Raw genomic sequence first — 14,820 nt, 5'->3', positions numbered from 1 at the left:
TATCTCAGCCCCTTTGCCGTATCTGGTGGATTAACTCAAGGGGCATTTGTCTACACTGGTTCCCACTTTTCCCCACTAGGATTCAGATCTTATCCAGAGTAGTAACCAGCTTGTTAACATAACCTTTATTGGCTTCCAGCCTTTTTTTTTTTCCCCCTCATTTCCTCATTGTCCTACCATTGTTTTCTGGGTCCACATCCTAAATTAAACTACTGCACATGAATGCCTATCTCAGAGTCTGCTGCTGGAGCACTGGAACTAAGACATACTATTTACATATTGTGTACATGGCAGTAAAAACATTATGGTCAAGGGAATGATATAAATAATAACACAACGTAACAGCCAAGTAGGCCAAGGAGTGGCTCTCCTCTCTTTTTCTTTCAGTCCTCAATGGTAGAACAGAGCAAGGCATTAACACATCCCTAAAAAAAATGGTTAGTAAATAACGCGCTTGGAAAATGCAATCTTAAAACACTGGGAAGAAGATGTTCCTACGTCCTTTAAATAATTAAGATGAACTGGCTCAGGGTAAAAGCAAGCTACATTAATCTTTTCAGAAAAAGTGTAAATAGAAATCATGGTGCCTATTTTCCCCCTATAACTAAAAAGCACTCAGATATATAGCAGTTAATTAATAAATATTTGTTGAGTAAAAGTATGGTAGAGAGGGAAATAAAGTAAAGTTGTCAGATAGGTTGATCACACTATTAGGAATGGAAAGGCAAACCATGGAGTCAGAGAAGATATTAGCAATACATAATCCAATAAAGGACTTCAATTCAGAGTATGCAAAAAAGTCTAAACAAATTATAAACCACAAGTCCATAGAAAAAATGTTCCAAAAGAACACCTGTTATATCTAAATGGCCGATAAACAGTTGACAATATCTCAACTTTACTAGTCACCAGAGCAATGAAAACTAAAACCATAATACAATACCATATTTTTTAACTGTATTGGTTAAAAATAGAAAGAGATAATACCAAGTATTGGTGAGTATGTGGAACAGTTGGGACTGTCATACACCTCTGGTGGAAGGACAGATCAGTACAACCAGTTTGAAAATTCTTTGGCAATAGTTACTAAAGCTCAACATTTACATTTCCTCTGATGCAAAAATTCCATTTGTGGATATATACCCAGCTGCCGTGCATATACGAGTTCACCAAAAAATATGGATCAAAATATGCATAACAACAATATTGATAATAATCTGACTTGGAACAACCCAGATGGGCATCTACAGCAGTGTGAAAACTTAAATTGTGGTGTAGTCAGTGGATTATTTTATAGTAATTAAAATGAATGAACTGCAACTGCCCACACAACATACATGACTCTCACAAAAAAAATAATATTTGCATGAAAGAAGTCAAATACAAAATGTATAGACTGTAAGTTTCAAAGTACATGCAGTTAAAAAACAGGCAAATTTTTTCTGTGCTGTTAGAAGTCAGGATGATAGTTATTCCTGGGAAACATGCTGATATTTAAAGGAGCAAGAGGGGGACTCCAGAAGTGCTAGTTTTCTCAGCTGTCCCACAGCTACCCACCAGCTTGAGGATTTTCTAACACTTTTATCAAAGTTTTAGTCATCGTTAACATTTATAACAGCAAAGGATGCAGGGCATAATAGCAGAAAGAAATACAGTGATACCTCGGTTCTCGAACATAATTCGTTCCAGGAGGACGGTCGAGAACCAAATTGTTCGAGAACCGAAGCAATGAAATAATGGAATAGGAAATAATGGAAACTGGATTAATTCGTTCCAAGCCCCAGAAAATGCCTATTTACTGGCCTAATTTGTATATAATATGTAGAAAAACATAAGTCTCAACAAGAAATAAAAGTGTACAGTATGTCTAAGGGTTAAATTCAGTGTAAAGCGTGACTCCACAAAGCGTGACTCTCTCTCTGCACTCACACTGATGACGCAAGCAAGGCGCGCTGGGCCGAATGAACGCCATTCGGCTCAACTCGGCTCATCTCGGAAGTTCGAGTTCCAAATATTTGTTCGGATTCCGAGACAAAAGTTTCTCGAATCTCCTGGTCGAATACCGATTTGGTCAAAAGTCAAGGCGTTCGAGAACCGAGGTATCACTGTATAATAGGTAAAGATTAGGGAGGTCCAATGCAGGTGTTTTTGTCCTCCCTCTCTGTAGGGATGCAGGGATGCATCTTCTTCTCCAGCTGTGAAGTGCAAGGACACCTGCGAGATGCCCAGTAAAGTCAGTCATGTCTTATGGTCCAAAGTTTCTAAATGGAGCTCATCACATTCTAGCCAGATGACTAGCCATGGTGGTAACCCCAAACCAGACCTGGAGTGCATATTATGAGCCTTTGTATTTGCTTTAACATGCTGGCAACCTGATTTATTTTGACCCACTGCTTTGGGAATATAGACTAAATCTTCACCCAGTCACTATGTGAACATTCCAGTATTTAGTTCTCAGGGTTGACCAGGGATCATTACCATGGCTATAGAGATAAACGAAAACTGAGTAAAACAGTCCTGCTTCATTAACCCTCTTCTCTCTAGTAATGTTATCTTTTCTTCTCTGGGGACTGGTTATATGGCTATATTTATTTTGTAAAATATTTAAATATTAGACTTCAAAATTTAAAAAAGAATTAGACAGTTATCCAGAGCTATCAATTAGAACTCAGTTGAGAAAATAAATACTTTCTCCCCACATTCTTGGAAGATTACTGAAACCCCGAGAGTTATCAAAATAACATTAGGAAACCATTAGGGAATATAAAAACCAGAGGTGACTCTAAATCTAAATAGTCGAGAGAATGAGAAAGTGAATTAAACTCATGATGCTGAGTTTCAAAATATGTTTAAGTAAGCAGGCAATAGTAATTTTGTAAAGAATTGTATTTGGATGTTTTGGCTATTCTTTAATGTGTTTGAAGTGATCAAAATAACCAAATTCAGAACAAACATTTGCAATTTAGATAAGTTGTAATGGTAATTTAACTGGTTGCACAATTGATGTCAAAAGGTACTGAAAACAAATTTTCAAATGTTTATTATGTTTTTAATTTTAAAATCAAGCATTAAACTATATGTGTAAAGTCAATAGATCTGAATTATGGTTCCATTTAGTATTTATTAGCCGTGTGACTCGGGCAAGCCCTCTAACTTCCGGCTTTCTTACCTGTGCACTAAAAGGGAGCAATAGCTACAATGATATCGCTGAGGGGGTTCTTGCAGCAGCACACATTGATGTTTTAGTAAGTTACTACTTCAGTACCACTGACTAGCCAACCAATGCTTTGTGTGTCTCCTATGACCCAGGCACTAGGCTAAGGGATGTGGGGAAATGAAATGCTGGAAAACAGGATTGCTATCTTCGGGGAGCTCAGTTTGGTAAGCGGGACACAGAAACAAGACAACTCATAACAAAGGAATGAGATCAGAGAGAGACAGGGAATCAGGGAAGAACCCAGGTCCAGGTAACGCCGGAGAAGGGACTTTTATGAACCAGTTGGATTCCAAGAGGAAAAGGAAGAGGAAGTTCATGTCAGGGCAACACTTCAACAAAGGCTTCTATCATGAAAATGCTCAGTTAAACAGAAAACAGCCTAGCCTTGCTGGCCCGAGGACTGAGAAACAATGCCTGTGGAAAAATGAGGCAGAAAGGAAAGATTGGGACTAAATAATGAAGTGCCTAACTTCCATGACATGCAATTCGTAAACAAGGAGGGCCCAAGAAGGTCTTTAGCATAAGAAAAAACACAAGTAGCTCTGGTTTCAGATTCATGGTTGCCAAATGTCACCAGCTGGGTTTCCCAAGAAGCAGACTCTGAGCCAGAGTTTAGTGGTTGGAAGGTATGTTAGAGTGCCCTTAGGACACAACATCTAAGGACAAAAGAGACGAAGCAGGAGAGGGAAGAGGGAGGAATTGAGAGTAATGCAGACGCAGTGACAGTCTTGGTCAACCCCAGGCAGTTCTGGGTCTAGCATGGCCCTCCAGAGTTGCACCACATTAGGCTGAGAAGTCTAGGCTTTGATAGTTTCACAGGGATCATTGTGTGTGAGCTGCCCCGGGAAGGACCATGGCCTTGGACAGGGCAGTGATCTGTGGCTGAGGCTGGAGATGCTGAGAGCTGAAGGCCATCTGCCAACCACATTCCCAGGAGCCGGACAACAAGTTCTTCCTGGAGGGGTAGCTGGGTGGTGCATCGGAGTGCTTGTCACATCAAATTTGTACTTTAGAATCACTCCGGGGCCTTTAGAGACTCAGCTTTCACGCTGAACTGGTAGACATGGAATAAAGCCAGACCTTTTTATTATAAGTAAATTTTCAAGATGATTTTGATGCACAGAAGTTTGATAACTATTTTTTTAGATATTCACTCAACACCCTTGTATAAGGACTCGTGGCCAGAACTATGTCCTTGGCTTGTAGACTAACCCTCCTGCCTCCAAGTTCCTTCCTTTGACACTCACAATAACTCCATGAAAAAAAGCAGGACTGACATCTGTATTTTGAAGATAAGAAAACTAGCTTAGAAAGCATAAGTGACATGCCCAAGGTCATACAGTTGCTAAATATTACTCAGGCTCAAATTTGCCCATTCTTGCTCCCACTCCGTCCTTTCTTCCTCCCTCCTTCTCTCTCTCTCTCTCTCTCTCACACACACACACACTTAAACTTTACTACTGTATAAGTCACTGTTCTTGAAATAAATGTCTTCATCATCCTTAGAAACTTTTCTAATGTTCTATTAGTGGCTCTTTTTATAAAAATAAAAGTTTGTCCCCGTTGTGGTAAAAATAGATTTCCCCCTGTATTTTATCCAGCATAGATGATCACATGGCGCTGGCTTTGATCCGGGCCATAGCTTTTGCCTTACTTCTCAACACCAGATACTGACAAGAAACTGCAACACAGTCCCATCTGTTTTTTGTTTTTGTTTTCTGAATGAATCCTTTCTAGATCTTTATAAGACAGAGTTGGGTTTTCAAGAAAAAGAAGAGCCTATTAAATTCCCCTCCAAGAGGCAACTGAAGATTTAGGTGGCTTCAATGAGGATGTGTTTTAAATGCAAAAGCAAGTTAAAATGAAGATGGGTGGTTTAATGGGCAGAGGAACTTTGTTTTCTGTTTTGTTTGGTTTGGTTTGGTTTGGTTTGGTTTGGTTTGGTTTGGTTTGGTGTGAGCACATGTTGCCTTCTTCAAATCTCTGACTACCTCTCTGTTTCTGTCTAAATAACTAGGTCTGTGCAAAGCAGAGAGGTGGCCGCGATCCCTCCGAAAGAATCCCCATTGCTCTCCATGCTGACAGTTTTACTAAATGACAGGTGAGTCATAACCTTTTATCACTTGGGCATGGCCCAGGGACCATGACTGAGTTGTTGCAGATACAGTGCTGGTGGATGAGATTGTACTTTATTTTCTATTCTTTGACCTCGATATTAAATGATGGCTTGGAAAGGCATTAAGTGTAGCCTTCACATAGTGATGTTGAAGATCTTTTCCTTTTTACAGAAAAAATCTGGCATTGATATTCATCAGTATGCTGGGATTTCAACAGGAGAGAAGCAATTATACACACTTGTGTATAAGGAACTTACACAAGCCAAAGGCCTTAATTGCTTGGCTGGCATGCCTCATACTTTCTGAGTATATATAATACATAAACAGTGAATATTTTAATTTTCCAAAACCTGGCATCTCATTCACAATTCTTAAGCTTGTTCGGGAGCAAAGTTCAACCTAAATCAATCAAGGGGATTTCATACAAATTTTACTGAAATCTATGGGTTTCCCTTTCAGAAAAAGGATAAAGTAATTTACTGTTATTTAAGACTTCTGGCCCTTAGAGTCCAATTCCACAGAACTTCAGCTATTCTTTTTCACCAGTAGAAATCTACCTTTTCTCCACTGACTTATTATTATATGAAATTATATGAAATTCCTATGTAGATTTGGGTCATTTCTGGACTCTTCTGTTGATGTCTATTTCATGTGCTGATACCAAAATGTTTTAATTTCTATTTCCTTTAGGCCAGGAGAAACAAGAAGAAGGGGGGAGGAAGAGGAAGAGGAAGAGGGGATCAGGGAGGGGAAGAGGAAGGGAAAGAGGAAGTGGAAGGGGAAAGGGAACAGGGAGGGGAAGAGGAAGGGAAAGAGGAAGGGGAAGGGGAAAGGGAGGGAAAGGAAAGGAAGATTTCTATGAGTGTTTGTCAATGTGGAAGCTGTAGCTCTATTACCTCCTGGTTTTCTGCATATCATCTCTCTCACTTTTTCCTTTGTACTCACTTCTTCCTCCATCCACTCCTTTCATGTTGGTGTTCGCCTGAGTTCCATTCTTTGACCATACTCATTCAATGTGGTTTTCTTAACTGAGTGTTTCAGCTGAAACTCAACCTGGTTCCACACTTCCTTGTTCAGCCTCGGGCTTATTCTTCTTGCTGACTACTTGGCATCTCTGAGTCCTGGGGGCGTTCTCAAGCCTTTCAGTCTCAACACATTAAGAAAGTTGAGCCATATATCTTCTACTCCAAACCCATGCTTTCTCTTTTATTAACGGTCTCTGCCAATAGTATCATCCACAAAGGAATCTCAATCCACTGCCTAAAAACCATTATCCCTTTGGATGCACCATCCCCCTGATTCAACTTTTTTGATACCTACAGAATTTATTTCCTTCTTCTCACCCCTACTTTCACTGCCATGTTAGAGCTGTTGATTGTTCTTCTCAGAGGTCACACCAGTATCTCCCAACCTGAAGTCTTGCTCTGTTCCAATGCGTTGCTGGGAGAATGGTATTTTACAGATACAAACCTAATTGGGTCATCCTTAAATTACTTCAGTGTCTCTCTAGGATCTTTATGATGGAATTTCAAGTGCCAAGGCATGGCATCCAAGGCCTTTCACCAAGCAACCCTTCCTAGCTCTCCACACACATCGACTCTGCCCTAGTTTATCAAACACTTGCGTTTCCTGAATGTTCTCTCATGTCAGTGTGCCTTTATAAATCCTGTTCTGACTGGCTTATTTCACTTAACATAATACTCTCCAGGTTCATCTATGCTGTCACAAAGGGTAAGATTTCCTTCTTTTTACAGGCCAAGTAGTATTCATTGTGTAAATGTACCACAGGTTTTTTTAAATCTACTCATCTACTAATGAACACTTGGGCTGCTTCCAAATCTTGGCTATTGTAAGTAATGCTGCAATTAACATAAGAGTGCATATATTCATTCTTTTGAATTAGTGTTTCAGGTTTCTTTGGATAAACTCCCAGAAATGGAATCACTGGGTCATAAGGCAGTTCATTTTTAATTTTTTCAAGCAACACCATACTACTTTCCACAGTGGCTACACCAGTCTGAATTTTCACCAATAGTGCATGAGGGTTCCATTTTCTCCACATCTTCACCAACATTTGTTGTTTGTTGATTTATTGATGATAACCATTCTGACAGGTGTCAGGTGCTATCACATTGTGGTTTTAATTTTTATTTCTCTTATGATTAGTAATGTTGAGCATCTTTACATATGTCTATTAACCATTTGTACAGTCTCTTAGGAGAAGTGTCTATTTAGGTCCTTTGCCCATTTTTTATTTTTATTTTATTTTTTTCCTTTGTAAACTTATCTTTATTGTTTAATGTATTACAGATGTCCTTCCTCCCCCCCGCCCCCCACCTTGACACCTCCTCCTCACTTCCACCCCTCTCCTGCCTTTCCCACACTATTGTCTGTGTCTATTGGTTATGCATATATGCATATAAGCTCTTTGGTTTCTTTCTTCCCACCTCACCACCCCACTTCCCTTTGAGGTCCCTCAATATAACAACCAATTTGTACTTCGTAATCCCTTCACCCTTTTCACCCATTCCCCAACACCCCTCCCATCTGGCAACCAAAAAAAAGTTCTCTGTATCTAACAGTCTGTTTCTGTTCTGCTTGCTCATTTTGTTTGTAGATTTGATTGTTACTAGATATATATTTATTGCCATTTTATTGTTCATATTTTTTAAATCTTTTTCTTCTTCAAGACTTGTCAACATTTCATATAACACTGGTTTGGTGGTGATTAACTTTAGCTTTTTCTTGTCTGGGAAACTCTTTATATGGCCCTCAATTCTAAATGATAGGTCTGCAGGATAGAGTAATCTTGGTTGTAGGTCTTTGCTTTTCATCACTTTAAATATTTCTTACCACTCCCTTCTGGCTTGAAAAGTTTCTTTTGTGAAATTGACTGACAGCCTTATGGGAGCTCTGTTGTAGGTAACTAACTGCTTTTCTCTTGCTGCTTTTAAGACTCTCTCTTTGTCTTTAACCTTTTGCATTTTGATGACAATGTGTCTTGGTGTGTACCTCTTTGAGTTCATATTGTTTGGGACTCTCTATGCTTCCTAGACTTGTATGTTGGTCCTTTGCCCATTTTTAAAATTGGATTGTTGGCTTATTTGGTGTTGAGTTTTATATGTCTTTTATAAATATTGGATATAAAGCCTTTGGCAGATGTGTCATTTGTGAATATGTTCTGCCATTTAGTGAGTTGTCTTATCATTTTGTTGATGGGTTGTTTTTTTTTGCTGTGCAAAAACTTTTTAGTTTGATGCACTCCCATTTGTTAATTTTTCTTTTGTTTCCTTGCCCAAGGCAATATATCAGACAATATATATATATATTGTTACGAGAAATGTCCAAGATGTATAGCCCATGTTTATGTCTAAAATTTTTATATTTTCAAGTCTAACATTTACATCTTTAATCCATTTTGAGATTTTTTTCTGTATGGTGTAAGAGGGTAATCTAGTTTTATTTTTTGTACATATCTGTCCAATTTTCCCAATAGCATTTATTGAATAGACTATCTTTACCCCACTGTATATTTTTGCTTTCTCTGTCAAATATTAATTGATCATAATGCAATGGTTTATTTCTGGGTTCTTTATTCTGTTCCATTGATCTATGTGTCTGTTTTTATGCCAGTACCATACTGTTTGGATTATTATGGCCTTATAGCATAGCTTGGTATCAGGTAATGATACCTCCAACTTTGTTATTCTTTTTCAAGATTGCTGTTGCATTTTGGGGGTACTTTGTGGTTCCATATAAATTTTTGGAATATTAGTTCTAGTTCTGAGAAATACACCTTTGGTATTTTTATAGAAATTGCATTGAATATACAAATTGCTTTGGGTAGTATGGAAATTTTAATAGTGTTTATTCTTTCTGTCCATGAGCATGGTATATGCTTCCACTTATTTGTATCTTCTTAAATTTTTTTCTACAGTGTCTTATAATTTTCTGAGTACACTCTTTTACATGTTTGGTTAAATTTATTCCTAGATGTTTAATTTTTTGATGTAATTATAAATGGAATTGTTTTCTTAGCTTTCTTTTCTGATAGTTTATTATTGGTGTATAAAAATATAACTGATTTCTTTTTATAAATTTTGTTTTCTTTATTGGTTTTAGAGAGAGAGGAAGTGAGAGAGAGATAGAAACATTAATGAGAGAGAACATTGACTGGCTGCCTCCTGCATGCCTCCCACTGGGGATCAGGCCTACAATCTGGGCATGTGTCCCAACCAGAAATTGAAGCAGTGACCTCTTGGTGCATAGGTTGATGCTCAACCACTGAGTCACACCAGCTGGACCATAACTGATTTATTGATCTTTATTTTCTATCCTGCTACTTTACTAAATTTATTTATCAGTTTTAGTAGTTTTTTGGTGGACTCTTTGGGGTTCTCTCTATACAGTATCATGTCATCTGCAAATAATGACCATTTCACTTCCTCCTTTCCAATTTGGATGCCTTTTTTTTCTCTTGTCTGATTGCTGTGACTAGAACCTCCAGTACTATGTAAATAAGAGTGGTGAAAGCAGACATCCCTGCCTTGTTCCCAATCTTAAGGGAAATGCTTGTAGTTTTTGCCCATTGAGTAAAATGTTGGATGTGGGTTTGTTGTATATAGCTTTAGTACACTGAGGCATATTCCCTCTATTTCCACTTTGCTGAGAGTGTTTATCATTAATGAGTGCTAAATTTTATCAAGTGATTTTTCTGTACCTATTGATATAATCATGTGGTTTTTATCTTTTATTTTGTTTATGTGGTGTATCACATGTGGCTTATTGATTTGTGAATATTGTACCAACCTTGAGTGTCTGGAATAAATTCCACTTGATCACAGTATATAATCTTGTTGTTGTTGTTAATCATCACCTGAGGGTATTTTTCATTTGAGTTTTAGAGACAGTAGAGGGAAGGAGGAAGGGAGGGAGGAAAAGAGAGGAAGAGGGAGAAAAACATTAATGCGAGAGAGACACATCAATCAGTTGTCTCCCACATGACCCCAACCAGAGCTGGGGATCAAACCTGCAACCCAGGTTTGTGCCCTTGACTGGGAATTGAATTCATGACCCTTCTATCTGCAGGCTGGTGCTCTAACTGCTGAGCCAAACCAGCCAGTGCTGACCTTAGTGTATTGTTGTATCTGGTTTACTAATATTTTGTTGAGGGTTTTAGCATCTACGTTTATCAGGGAACTTGGCCTATAACTTTTTTTTTTTTTTTAGTGTCTTTATCTGGTTTTGGAATTAGAATAATGCTGGCTTATAAAAAGAGCTTGAGAAACTACCCTCCTCTTAAACTTTTTGGACTTGTTTGAGAAGGATGGGTGTTAGTTCTTCTTTGAATGCTTGGGAAAATTTACCTGTGAAGCCACTCGGGCTAAGACTTTTGTTTGTTGGAAGTTTATTATTATTATTAGTGCTTTAATTTTACTAGTTGTAATTTGTCTGTCCAGATTCTCTGATTCTTCATGGTTCAGTTTTGGAAGATTGTATGTTTCTAGAAATTTATCCATGTGGTTTTTATCTTTTATTTTGTTTATGTGGTGTATCACATGTGGCTTATTGATTTGTGTCCAGGTTGTCCAATTTTTTGGCATATAGTTGTTTATAATATTTTCTTACAATTCATTGTATTTCATTAGTGTCAGTTGTTACTTTTCCTCTTTTATTTCTGATTTTATTTATTTGGGTTCTCTCTCTTTTTTCTTGATGAGTCTAGTTAAAGGTTTGTCAATCTTATCTTTTTTTAAAAAACCAGCTCTTGATTTCATTGATCATTTGTATTGAGTTTTTAGACTCTATGTTATTATTTCTGCTCTGATCTTTATCATTCTTTTTTCTTCTACTCATGTTGGGATTTGTTTTATAAGTTTCTTTAAGTAAAAAAGTAGGTTGTTTGATATTTTTCTTGTTTATTGAGGTAAGCCTGTAATGTTATGAATTTCCCTGTAAGGACTGCTTTTGCTGTGTCCCTAGAATTTTGGGTTGTATTCTCATTTTCATTTGTTTCAAGGTATCTTCTTATTTCTTTTTTGAGCTCATTGATAACCCATTCATTGTTTAGTAACATGTTATTTAGTCTCCACGTCTTTGTGTGTTTTTCAGGGTTTTTTTGTGTGTTTTCTTTTTCTATTGTTTTGATCTGAGAAGATACTTGATATTATTTTCTTAAATTTATGAAGTCTTGTTTTGTGTCCAAACATGTGGTCTATCCTAAAAAATGTTTCATGTGCATTTGAAATGAATGTATATTCTGCTCTTTTGAAGTTAAATGCTCTGAAAATATCAGTTAAATCCATCTGATTTACTGTGTCATTTAAGGCTGTTTCCTTGTGAATTTTCTGACTGGAAGATCTATCCATTGATGTCAAGGGGGTATTACTGTCCATTTATCTCTTTCTGTCTATCAAGATTGCTTGACATATTTAGATATTCCTATGTGGGTGCATAAATGTTTACAAGGGTTATAGTCTCTTGTTGGATTGCTTCTTTTATTATTATGTGGTGTCCTTCTTTGTCTCTTACTATAACCTTTGTTTTAAAGTCTATTTTGTCAGATATAAGTATTGCTATTCCAGCTATTTTTTCATTTTGCATGAAATATACTTTTTCATCCCTTTACTTTTAGTCTGTGTGTATCTTTTGTTATATGGTGGGTCTCTTGTAGACAGTATAGATATGGGTCTTATTTTGTTATCAAGCTACCCTATGTGTTTTGATTGGAACATTTAAGCTATTTACATTTAAAGTGATTATTGATAGGTCCGTATTTATTGCCATTTTATTCTTTTAACTATATTTCTTCTCCTCCTCCCCCTCCACCTTCTCCTCCTAAAATACCCTTTAACATTTTTTGTAACATTGGTTTGGTGGCCACAAACTCCTTTAGCTTTTTCTTGTCTGGGAAACTATTTCTTTTTCTATTTTAAATGATAGTCTTGCTTGGTAAAGTAGTTTTGATTGTAATTTTTTGCTTTTAATATTAAAATATCACTTTTAATATTTCATTCCAATCCCTTCTGGCCTGAAATGTTTCTGTTGAGAAATAAGCTGACAGTCTTATGGGAACTCCCTTGTAGATAACTGTCTTTCTCTTGCTGCTTTTAAGATTTTCTCTTTGTCTTTAACCTTTGCCATTTTAATTGTGATGTGTCTTTGTGTTGGGCTTTTTGGGTTTATTATTTGGGGATTCTTTGTGCTTCCTGGGCTTGTGTGTCTTTTTCCTTCACCAGGTTAGGAAATTTTTCAGACATTGTTTCTTCAAATAGGTTCTCAATCCCTTGTTCTCTCTCTTCTTTTTTCTGGTACCCTTATGATGTGAATATTGTTTTATTTCATATTGTTCCAAAGGCCCCTAAAACTATCCTCATTTATAAAATTCTTTTTTATTTGTACTGCTTTGACTGGGAGTTTTCTGTTACCTTGTCTTCCAAATCATTGATTGTAGCCACCGCTTCATCCAACTTACTGTTTATTTGTTCCAGTGTATTCTTCATTTCAGATACTGTAATCTTTATTTCTGACTGGTTCTTTCTTATGGTTTTTATGTCCCTTTTTATGCTTTTGTTGTTCTTACTAAGTACCTTGCAGTTCTAAGTTCATTGAGCATCCTTATAACCATTTTTTCTGAACTCTATATCTGATAAGTTACAGAGTTCATTTAGGGTTTTTTCTGGACATTTCTCTTGTTCTTTATTTTGTCTCCCCATATGGGCTGCCTCTCTGTGTTTGTTCCTATGTATTAGACAGATCTGTTATAATTCTGGGTCTTGGTATGGTGGCCTTATGAAGTAGGTATCCTGTGGGACCCAAAGGCACAATCTCCTTGATCACTTGAGCTGGGTGCTCCAGCAATGCCCCTTGTGTGGGTTATGTGGGTCTTCCTGGTATCGATGAGTCTCAATTGCTATTGGCCTGTTTGTGCATGGTATTAACCCTCAGACTAACTGACTTTGGTGCTCAGTCCCAATCATGGCATGCCAGCTGCCATGCAGGTGCTGACCACTTGAGTTGGGTGAGGTAGTTTCTTAGTAAGTCATTAGGAAGGCGCAAGTGGTACTGACCAAATTGATACAGGTTAAAATTTAGTGCAAAAGTCCTTAGGTATAGCTGCCACCTGCTGAGTGCTCACACCTCTATTTGTTGGGGAAGAGTCTCATAGAGTTGTCATGGTGAGGCCAGCAGAGTTTATCAGTTGCAAATAGACCAAGATTTGGCTGTGTGAAGGTAAGGCTGAACACTACTTGGTTGGACATGCAAGGAAAAAAATGGCCCTAGTCCTTTAGCTACACAACTCAGTCTATCCTAGATTCTGCCAGGAGGAGCCCAAGCTTAGCAGAGTGGGGCCTCTGGGAGTTGAGAGAATGGGGCTAGTGGCTTTCCTGTAATGGGGAGGTGCCATTCAGTCTTTGGTAAAGGGGAGGGGGGTGGCCCCTGCCTCAGAGTCACACAATTTAGTCTGTGCCAGATTTTGTTCAGTCCACAGCAGGGCAGAGCACCAGCGGTTGAGCATGTGAGACTGCCAGAAATCTGGAGTGAGGTTAGTAGATCTCCCACGAGGGGGAAGTGGCAGTCGGGTTCATGGAAAAGTGTACGAATGGCCCTCACCCCAAAGCCACACAACTCAGTCACTGACACCTCTGAGTCGGCCCAGACTTCTATACCCCAATCAAGGCAGCTGATTCCTCAACAGGGTGAAGCTCTGCAGGGTGGGGTGAGAGGGAGTCCATAGATGGGGCTATTGCTTTCCCCCAGGCTGATGTATGAAGGGGAGTGGTAGACCCAAGAAGAACGGTGTCTGAGGTATGGGAGAACAGCTCAGCACAGGGATGCTGACAGCTATCCCTTCAGCTCTCTCCCCAGAGCTACCAACCCCAGATTCTCCTCACATAATTCTAGTCCAGTCTATCCTCCTTTTTCCAGTGTCCAGGATGAATGGCTGTGAATGAAATTTTGTGTGTTGGCTTTTTAAGAAGGTATCTGTGTTTCTAGCAGACTCATGTCTCTCCTTGACAGTCAGAAATTGCTGATTTTCACAGTCAAATGTTATGTGGGTGACTCTTTCTAGCTCTGGTGCTCTGTTCTGGGGAGCCTGGCTTGCGATGGAAAGATCACACTTCTCAGGGGGACCCCCCCCCACACACAGCTGAGGTATCCCTTCAGAACTTTGGCTGCCCACCCATGGGAGTAGGGCCAGCCCTTTTCCCATCTCTGCCCTTCCTACCAGTTTGGATGTGGCTTCTTCTGTAAATTCTTGGTTATAAGACTTTTCTTCAGCTCTTCTTCAGTTGGTTATCCAGGATGATTGTTCTATGATTAAGTTGTAATTCCAGTTTGGTCCTTGGAGAAAGTGAATGTATGTTTCACCTATTCCACCACACTCTTGGATCTTCCATGTTTTTTTCTGAGAGTTTTAAATATTTAAATTTAGGTTCATGACACATTTGAGTAAATTTTTCTAACACTCGCCTTGTTTTTGCA

Source organism: Molossus molossus, unplaced genomic scaffold, assembly GCF_014108415.1.
Source record: "Molossus molossus isolate mMolMol1 unplaced genomic scaffold, mMolMol1.p scaffold_m16_p_6, whole genome shotgun sequence".
Classification (NCBI taxonomy): domain Eukaryota; kingdom Metazoa; phylum Chordata; class Mammalia; order Chiroptera; family Molossidae; genus Molossus; species Molossus molossus.
The sequence above is the reverse complement of the archived record's forward strand: the minus strand, read 5'-3'. Positions refer to the sequence as shown.